This window comes from Chrysochloris asiatica, unplaced genomic scaffold, assembly GCF_000296735.1.
Source record: "Chrysochloris asiatica unplaced genomic scaffold, ChrAsi1.0 scaffold00003, whole genome shotgun sequence".
Lineage (NCBI taxonomy): Eukaryota > Metazoa > Chordata > Mammalia > Afrosoricida > Chrysochloridae > Chrysochloris > Chrysochloris asiatica.
Window position 1 is genome coordinate 11,433,921 of NW_006408521.1, and position 10,967 is coordinate 11,444,887.

Sequence of the window (10,967 nt, forward strand, 5' to 3'; positions counted from 1 at the left end):
TGTAATGTAGGGGGACAAAGAGTCCTCCAATAGCAGAAGGGAGGCTATGTGACAGCCCAACAACACCAGTTGGGTAGAAATCAAAGCCAAAATCAAAATCAAAAACAAAAGCAGAGTTCTTCGATAACAGAAGGGAGGCTATGTGACAGCCAAGCAACACCAGTCGGGTAGAAAACAAAACCAAAATCAAAATCAAAAACAAAGTCGATGATGAGATAAAAACAAAGCAAGACTAAAAAAAAAAAAGAAGGATTTTCAGCATCAGAAAAAACAACGAGATTAATTAAGGCAATCCTAGTCACACACACACACAGAAAAAGGAAAAAAAAAAAAAGACCCAGTATAGGGTGGTTTCTAAGGAGCAGCTGGTGGGCGCAAACCACCAACCTTGCAGTTCAAAAGGCTCTGCAGTCTGGTCCCTTAACCTGCAGAGCCACAGCAGAACTGCCTTGTTGCTGGTGGTAAAAACCCACCTCAAAGTATCTCTGCTTGTGCTGGCTTGTGCCTTGATGGGCTGGCCTGAGCCTCGGATTTTGGGCAGAGGGCTAGCCTAGACAGAGGGGGTGGAGGGCGGAATTAGTGGCTGCAGGTAGATGGCATCCATGTCTGATGACATCAAAAAATGCCTCTCTGCCTCCCTGCGCCGTGGGCACCCAGCCTGACAACACCTCCTGTGCCAATGAGCCGCCCCCCCACCCCCACAAAGGACCATGCCAGTTCCTGTGGCCCCACTGGCTCTCTGGGCACGCCCGCCCTCCGAACGGGTCCTCTCAAGTCCTGCGCACAGGCCAGCGGGAGGCGAGCACAGGCGAGTGCAGGTGGGCAAAGGTCCAAAATGCCCACAACTCCCCAGCAGCTAGACCCTTCAAAAAATCAAGTCTACAGTATTGGAGGCTAAAGTCTTACATTTGCCCAAAGGCTGTCTGTCTACCCAGTGGGGGCCTCTGTACGAAACCACCCACCCTTCCCCAGAGCCCGTGCACCTGTGCTGCCCTGTCAGGGAAGCGCCTGAAGTCCTAGGACCTTTTGATAAGGTCAATCATTAGACTGATTAGAAGGCCATTTGGAATGGACTTTGAGATCTCTATTTGAAGGATTTAAAAAATCAATGTGTTTGATAATAGTATGTATATAATCACTAGCTGACTAAATCTGTTTCAGCTTAATTTAATTCATGAGCTTTATAAATCTGTTTCATGCTTTTGTGGCGGTTATGTGTTGTAATAAGGGAAATGAAGTCCATGATGAAGAGTCATGTAATAGTACCTGTTCCCATGAAGGGGAAGAAACTGAAGCAGACTAGAAATAAATTACAAGTAGGGAGTTCTCCAAAGAGCATATTCAAGGTGTTCATAAGCATTAGCCTTCAGGGAAATAAAATGAAAATCAAAACCACAGTGAGAGACCACCTTAATCCACTAGGATGGCTATTATTTAAAAAAAGAAGGAAAGAAGGAAATGGTGGAGGAAATAAAAAACATTAGTGAAAACCTGGAGAACTTGGAGAGCTTAGACATTACGGGTGGAAATATGAAACAGTTCAGCCACTTTGGAAAACAGTCTGACATTTCAGCCAAATCACAATAAAACAAAATTAAAAGAAAACAATCTGGCAGTTCCTCAAACAGTTACACATAGATTACCATGTGACCCAGAAATTCCACCCCAGCTATATATACTCAAAATAGTTTTAAAATGATACTCAAACAGATATATGCATACTCATATTCATAATGGGAACACAGGGGCTCCATGTGATAAAAGTGGCCTGCAAATCATAAGGTCCATGGTTTGCACCCACCAGCCACTCCGTGGGAGAAAGATGAGACTTTCTGCTCCCATGAAGCCTCAGAAACCTTATGCAGGGTCTCTATGAATCAGAACCAACTTGACAGCACTTAATAACAACAACAACAAAAATATTCATAGTAACACTATTTAAAGTAGCCAAAGGTGGGAATAATTCAAATATCCATCAACTGACAAATGGATAAATAGAGTGGTATAGCCATACAATGGAATTATCATTGACCAGACAAGGTAATGAAGTACTGATCATTTACATGGAAAAACTTGAAAGTCATTAAGCTTAATGAGAGAAGCCAGACACAAAAGGCCACATTTAATATGATTCTATTGTTAGGAAATTTCTAGAACAGGAAAATCTCTACTTGAAGAAATAGAAAGTTGATTAGGGATTGTGTAGGGCTGGGTGAATGAGGGAATTATGGGATGACAGCTAAGGTGTGCCGTTTCTGTTTGTGACAATGAAAATGTTGTAAAATTAATGGATGCACAATTCTGTGAATAAAAAGCCATTGATTAAACAATTTATGTGGATTTTATGGCATATTAATTATATCTCAAAGCTGCTTTAAAAAAGAAAGAAAGAAATGAGATAGTGCTCTAAGTCTTGCTTCTGTGAGTCTCAAGGCATAGCCAAGACCACGTTATAAACCTCCTCAGTCAAGAAGGTTACATAAAACTTAAGCTCAGAAAGTTCTCACATCATAACTCATTTCCCTCATGTGAGCTTGGGAAATGCCAAGGATGTTAAGTCCCTTTTATGATGAAGAAAAAGTGAGGTGACAGGGTCGCCCCCATCCCATCCCAAGGCAATGGCAAAGCTAAAAGGAATTATGTGTCTGCTGAGCTTGTACAATTTTCCAGACTTCTTGTTGAAGCTATAGAAGAATCACTACACTGAAAACACAACAAAATGGTATTTAAAAAAAGAAAAGAATTTGAGTAAAAACTCATTTTAGCTTGGCCAATAAGAGAGTGCATTTATGATTTTAAAACAATACTTAATCTAGTCACGATTCCTTTGACATTAGCAAGGGAAGTCTGGCCAGGAAAATGCTCTGAGGCCTGTTTCTTTCTTTTTCAGTTTTTATTGTGAATTGAGTGATAGTTTACATGGGAGAACATCAGTTTTACACAATCGTTTCATTGCAATGATTACAGTCTGTTCCGTGCATCATCATTCAAAAACAGTATTTGCTTCTCTTTCCTCTGTGTGTGTGTGTGTGTGTGTGTGGGTGGGGTGGGTGTACACAAAAATACTCAGGAATCTATAATCATTTAAACAAACAAAGGGCACATTCTGCAAGCCTGCCTCCTGGCCACTAAGCACCTGGCCACAAGCACATAGGCTTTTTCACTCCATGAGTCTAGAGTCCTCAACTGCTCCCTCTCTCCATGCCCCCTCATCTCTGCCTCCTTCTCTGGATAGAGTCCCACATTCTGCTCATGCTCTTTTCCCTTGATGGTCCTAGGGTCCTCTGTTCCTGGACTGTAAGATTAAAAACTCCCCTCTTTTTGTTACGAAACTTCTACCTTTACAGTTGTGACATCTGGGACCGGTTTCTTGATGGAAAGCCATGCTACTACCTTTGGACTCATCTGATATGAAATTTCTGATTATTCAGACTGGGCAGGGCTCAAGATATCAGTCCCAAAACACTATGTTCAATAAAAGGTTTGCTTGGCAAATTCCCAGTATGAACTTGCTTTCAACCTACTTAAGAGAACAAGGATTTTGTTTTTTAACTTCATCTGATGGACCTAAGTGACAGAAGTTAGTCAGTGAAAATGCCCCTTCCCAAGCAATCAATCTATCTGGAAACTGATTTCAGGCACTGGAGGTTCATTCCTATCGTTGTAGTGTTTAAAAATCATATAACAATTTCTTTAAAAGCATTATTATAAAAAATGACATACTCTTTGAAATCATTTAGATTCCTTTTTCGCTTATGCAGAATGAATTTTACACCAAGAAATTCATAGTAATGAACATTTCACTTTTCTCTTTAGTAAGTTTCTTTCTTTTTTTTTTTTTCAATTGCATATACTGGTGCATGCGGGGTAGTATGCATAATGGTTACAAGCATGGAGTCTGGAGAATCAGAATAACTGGGTTTGAGTCTCAGCTCTGCCATTTACTCATTTTCTCTTCTATATCAATTTAGAATAGTAATATCACCCACTTCATAAGTCGTTGTGAAGGTTAAACTAGTTAATCTACGTGAGGCACTTAGAACCACATTAAGGGCTATGTGCATTAGCTTTGTGGTCCTGACTTAAGTCAACTACACATCCGGCCAAAAACAACAAATGACTTTTTACAATTCAATCTCACTTTGATGTACCACCTTGGGAATTTGAATTTGTAAAAGAACCCAAGCATAGGACCATGGATGGCTGATGCTGGTGATTTCTCAGCAGGATTCTAATATGAAGAAATGCACCCAAGGCCAAGTGAGTTAAAAAATGGAATGGATAATTAAGACAAATTTATTAGGCAGGAGAAAAACTTTCAGAATCCCACAGGTGGTTTTCTTCAAACCTATTGAAAAGCACACTATGTACTCTTTGAGAGATCCTCATATCGCTATCATTTTTTGGAATGTTTATATCTTGTGTGAATCTGCTACCTAAGTCAGCATCACCTGATTTGCAATGTGGCAAATAAGTTAAAATAATTGCTTCCTATTAGAATAACTTTTTAAGGTTTAGGTATAATAATCTCACAACTCATATTAAAGGCAGGTGCCTTTTTTGTGATGCAAGTATGTCCATGTTCAACTTTGTTGTTAAGTGCGGTCGAGTCAGTTCCGACTCATAGCGACCCTGTGTGGTGGTGGTGGTTATGTGCCATGGAGTCGGTTCCAACTCATAGTGACCCTGTACAGGGTTTCCAAGGCTGTAAATCTTTATGGGAGCAGAACACCTCATCTTTCTCCTGCGGAACAGCTGGTAGTTTCGAACTGCCGACTTTGAGGTTCGCAGCCCGATTCGTAACCACTGAGCTACCAGAGCTCCTTAAGCGACCGTGTATAGGGTTCCTGAAGAGCAGCTGGTGGGTTTGAACCACCGACCTTATGGTTCGTAACCCAGTGCTGATCCTACAGCACCACACCAGAAGTCCATGTTCAACTTACTAACATTTTTTGTTGTTCTTCTTCTCAAAAAAACATTCCCAACTGGGCAAATTCATTTTAGTATGAATAAGAAGTTCACATATCAACATGAATAGATAAGTAGGTAGTGAGTACTAACCACCAAAAGTATTGAGGGATTGATTTAGATATGAATGTACCAGGATTTCCTTTTGTTAAATCCCTCTTTGCATCTCATAATGTGGCAATGTTTTCAAGATGGAATGAAGATTATTGGTATTTTAACTCTTGCAAGGAGTCCTGGAGTGGCATTGTGGGTTAATGCACCAGACTGCAAAGCCGTTTGAACTGCAAGGTCGGCAGTTCAAGCTCACCAGCTGCTTGCCATGGGTCAGAACCGACTTGACAGCACTTAACAACAACAACAACTCTTGCAAGGACTCTCAGCCCGCTACATTCTTTATACATTTTGTCACACTGCAAATGGGATGAAATCACACAATTCCCTTCAACTTAAAAAAAATATGAAAGTATGCTTGGTTCACAACTCATATGAGAGTGGTGTATTTTCAAGAATGAAATTTTAAACCCCATTTTTGGGAGGAAAAAAAATACCCAACTGGTCTGAAAGTCAGAAAACCAAACCTTACATCTAGTTGGTTCCTATACATAGGAACCCTGTAGGCCAATACGACTGCCCCACAGGGTTCCCTGAGCTGGAAATCTTTACAGAAGCAGACAGACTCATCTTTCTCCTATGGGGCAGCAGCTGGGTTCAAACCACTGACTTTTTGGTTGGCAGCCAATAGTTTAAACCACTGTGTCATTAGTGCTTCTCACACAGGACAGAGGAAAGGACATACAAATAAAACGGCATGAAGTCCAGGGGAATATAGAACCGAGATAACAACTTTCCCTGGAAGGAAAGAGAAGCAACCTGAGCAATTTATGGATGATGCTTTTATCTGAAGCACATGGTCTGATGCATTCTAACAGTTTCTAGATTGTTCTGAAGGGTGCAAGAGCAGAGACATCAGAGCCCTCAAACTAGGGCTGATATTGCTTCAGGCCACTCAGGGACAGCGAATGGAGTGGAGGTGAAATCCACATAAGCCTCTTTCTACGACGGACTTGACAGACCTAGAAAGTCAAACTCTCAGAGCGTTTTCATCTGGAAAATATAGAATTAGCACTCCATTTTACCTGCAATAATGCAAATCACATTTGCTAACTATTGCTGTATAACAAATATAGTAATTTAAAACAAAAAACATTTATTATCTCTGTCCCCCTAGGTTAGGAATGCAGGCAGGGCTTAACTGGTGTTTTCTGCATTAAAAGCATTCATAGCTGGAAATCAAGGTGTTGGTCAGGACTGTGGTTTCATCAGGAAGCTTGTTGAGGGAGGACCCCGCCTCCAAGCTCACTTGTGTGGCTGCTGGCAGGCTCCAGGTCCTCTTGGAGTATTGTCCAGAGACATCACATGGGCTTCTTCTTAGTCAGCTTGCAACATGCTAACCAGATGTCCTCAGAGAAAGGGAGAGAAATAGTGACAGAGAGTGAGGAAGTGGGAATCTGGTCTTTTTGTAACCTAATCTCTGCAGCGACATCTATCACTTTTGCCATAGTTTATTATTTGGAGGACAATCACCAATTCAGCCCACACTCAAGGGAAGGGGACTATACATGGGTGTGAATACCAGCAGGTGGGGATTATGAAGCCATCTCAAAGGCTGTCTTCCTCACATATAAAGCATGTTCATTTCTTGTCTTCTCAGAGCCCCTGCCCTAAATTGCTAACCAAAAGGTTAGTGACTTGAGTCTACACAGAAGTGCCTTGGAATAAAGGCCAGGCCATTGACTTATGAAACATCAGTCATTGAAAACTTTATAGAGCACAGTTCTACTGTGACATACATGGGTTCGCCATGAATCAGAATGGACCAGAGAGCAACTAGGACTGTATCATCTGTCGCAGGAAGGGATTTATAGTCCTATGCAGGATTACATAGCTCCTGGCAGCAATCACCCCTGTCCAAGGATTAGGAGACAGCTGAAATTTGACACCTAGAAAGCTCCACATTTGAATTCTTCCTGTAAGATGGTAAACTAAGTCAGCTAATGGACTCATTGCTACAGTTTTTGCCATACCAGAAGGACGATATAGTCACCCACTTGGTCCAACTTACAATTCAAAGCTAGTGGGCACAGGAAATCTCTCAAGCTGCACTATAAATGAATGAAGATAGTTCCACCTCACAGTCATATTCTTGACTCCTCCATCTCCTAGGCAGTCTCCTGGGCCCCTTTATGGCAATCTGTCCTGGGCTGGTGGGAAGATCTGTGTCTAACTGACTTGCACTCAGGAATAATGTGGGCAAACGAAAGCGCGGTACCTAAATTCTTTTGCCGCTGACAATTCCAACTCCTTTTGTGTCTCTCACTGAAAAGTGGACATGCTTTCTAATCATCTCCTCTTCCTCACCTTTGTCTCTCTGGGTCATGCAAATGGTTAAGCACTGAACTACTAACCAAAAGTTTAGTGGTTCAATCCCACCTAGAGGTGTTTTGGAAATAAAGCCTGGCAGATTACTTTTCAAAGGTCACAGCCTTCAAAATCCCTTAGAGTACAATTCTGTTCTGCACACATGGGGTCATTTTAAGTCAGAAATGACTTGACTTGCAACAACAACCTCCTCTTGTCCTTTTAGATCTCAAAACAACAAAATAAACTGTGACCTTTACCAAGACTGTAGTAGCTAAGAATAGTGTTAGAGTCCTGGTGTGGTGCTGTAGCATAAGCACTGAACTGTAATGTTGGTTTGAAGTGCAAAGTTGGTGGTTCAAACTCACCAGCCGTTCCTCAGAAACCCTATACAACATCACTACGAGTCAGAACCAACTCCAACAGTTGCCATTTAGCAACGGCAGCAACAAAGAATAGCGTTAGTTATTCACTTGTTATTTTTATACCAATTTAAACATACAGAAAGTTGTAAAAGTAATGTTGTTGTTGTTAAGTATATATTATAAGTATATTATGAAAGTAATAAAGACAGTTCCCAGGTGCCCTTTCTTCTGCTTCCCCTGGTATTAGTTTCTTATACAGGGTTAAGTCAAAAAGGATTGCAACAAATAGAAATGTTCATTTAACAAAACCATTGGAAACACTGGTGTGGTGCTGTAGGATAAGCACTGGACTGTTAGCCATAGGTCTGCAGTTCAAATCCTCAGGATCATTAGGAGTCAGACCCGACTCAACAGCACTTAACAACAATTTCAAAATGTGAAGCTATTGTTTCTTGACAGATCCTCCATGTAGGTCTATACACCTCAGACAACAGCTGCATCTCTGTAACCCTTCCCATAGGATTCTACACTCTTTGATTTATACCACATCAAAATGGCCATTTTGGCATCCTCAAAGGACTCAAATGGTGGTCTTTTTTAATGCCATTTGAGTTTGGGAAACAAAAAGAAGTCTGAAGGAGAAAGATCAGGGGTGTAGGGGGGATAGGATAAAGTTACCCAATGCAAATCTCCTAGGGTAGTCCTCACTGGTTTTAAGGAGCAGAGACATTGCCGTGATAGAGAAAAATTCCTCGGCATGGTTTTCCTGGCCTTTTTGCACCAATGCAGTTTTCAATATTCTTAAAACTTCTCCCTAATAACCCTCATGATCATCCTATGTCCTTTGAGAAAATTTATGAAGATTACCCATTTGGAATCCCACAAGACAGTCATCATAACCTTTGAATTTAACTGGCCAAGTGAATCCCCTCACAAACCATAGCTTTATTAGACTTTTTTTTAAAGCACCCTGGTGAGACCAAGATAAGTACGTTACTGAAAGAACTTGTCTGCACCTACCCCATGATCTCAGAGGTATGTTTAAACATATTCTGTTTGGAATAAGCTTGTGTATCTATGAACTGGAACCCTAATAGTAATACTTTTGGGCTTACTCCCCTATAACCATAATACAATGATCAAAACTAACAAATTAACATTGATATAAAACGTCTTACTTTATTAAGGTTTCATTCATTTTTTTCACTAGTGTCCTTTTTGTGTTCTAGAATCCAGTCCAGGATCCCATGTTGCATTTAGCTGTCATAGCTCCTATATCAAATTTCTAGGCTGTGTAACAAATTACTACAAAGCAAGATACTGTTATTGTCTCATAGTTTTTGTGGCTCATGAGTCATGGCTTTAAGTCTTCTGTTTAGGATCTCACAAGACTGCAACCATCCCACCAGGACTAGAGATTCAACAGGGAGAAGGTCTGCTTCCGCAGTTGCTCAGATTGTTGGCAGACTTCATTTCTTTGAGATTACAGGTTCATGGAGGCTTTTGTCCATTGAATACAAACAAGTTATGAGTCCTCTTCAAAAGAAGGATATGCACAAAGGCAAGAATATCAAGAAGAGGGATCCTGGGAATTATCTTGAAGTCTTCCCACAACAAATCTATAGTCTCCTCTAGTCTGTCCTTGTGTTTCATGACTCTGCCCTTCTGAAGAGTAATGGTCAGTTCTTTGGTAGAATGTCTACAAGTTGGATTTGTCTGATGTTTACTCATGGTTGGATTGAAGTTCTGCATTTTTTGGCAAGAATACCACAGTCGTGTTTTCTTACCAGTGCACCCTATCAGGAGGTACATGATGTTGATGTTTCAATACTTGTTATGGTAACCTGGATTACATGCTTAAGACTTTGTCTGGGAAATTTCTTTATTTTAAAGATTTTTCTCTCTTAAAATTAATAAATGTCTTGGAAGAGAGATTGAAACAATCCAAATACCCTGTTCCTTCTTGAATTTTATCCACTAATTTTAGCATCTGTTGGTGAATCTTGTCTGCAAAAATTATTGTGGTGTTCTAATGATGATTTTCAATCACCTCATCTGTATGCAAAAGCTGGACAATGAGTAAGGAAGACCAAAGAAGAATTGATGCCTTTGAATTATGGTGATGGTGAAGAACACTGATTATACCAGAAACTGAATTAAAAAATCTATGTTGGAATAAAAAACAAATTTTTCTTGGAAGAAGTATAGTCATAATATTCCTTAGAAGTGAGGGTGGCTAGACTTCCTCTCATGTACTTTGGTCATATTATCAGGAGGGACCAGTCCCCAAAGGACATCATGCTTAGTAAACTAGAGGTTCTGCAAAAAAAGAGGAAGACCCCCAATGAAATAGATTGTCATGGTGCCTGCAACAATGGGCACAACCAGCAAAGATTATGAGGAAGGTGCAGGACCAGGTGGTATTCCATTCATTCTTCATGGCATCTAACAACAGTTCCAGTCCAACACCATCAGTTAATTCTAACTTCTCCCATCCTTATTTGTAATCTCTTTCGCTGACATTGAGGAAGTAGGCTCTCATTATCTGTAATATATTTACTGATTTGTTCAAACCTAGTATACATACCCACCACTTGTCTGTCAGTTTGTCATCCTGTAGTGGCTTGTGAGTTGCTGCGATTCTGAAAGCTATGCTACCAGTATTTTAAATATCAGCAGGGTCACCCATAGTGGACAGGTTTCAGATGAGCTTCCAGACAAAGACAGACTAGGAAGAAGGAGTGATGAACTACTTCCGAATATTTAGTCACTGAAAACCTTATGAATAGCAGAGAAACACTGTCAGATATAATGCTGAAAAATGAGCTCCTCAGGTTGGAAGGCATTTAAAATGTAACTGGGGAAGACCTGCCTCCTCAAAGGAGAGCTGACCATGTTGACACGAATGGAGTAAAGCCTGTGGGAGAAAAGCCCGTGGAACCTTTCTTTTGCTGATGGGGCACAACTCAAAATGAAGAGAAACAGCTGTAAACATCCATTGAAAATCGGAACACAGAAAGTACGAAGTATGAATCTGGGAAAATTGGAAGTTGTCAATATTGAAATGGAATGCATAAACATCAACATCTTAGGCATTAGTGAGCTGAAATGGACTGCTATTGGCCACTTTGAATCTGATAACCACATAGTTTACTATGCTGGGAATGACAAATTGAAGAAGAATGGTGTTGCATTCATTCTCAAAAAGAACATATC

At 40.5% G+C, this 10,967-nt stretch overlaps 1 pseudogene; it reads left to right on the top strand.

Annotated features, from left to right (window-relative positions):
• The first annotated feature begins 609 nt into the window (after positions 1 to 609).
• The window catches only part of LOC102835360, a 30,189-nt pseudogene continuing 19,831 nt past the window's right edge, over positions 610 to 10,967 (top strand).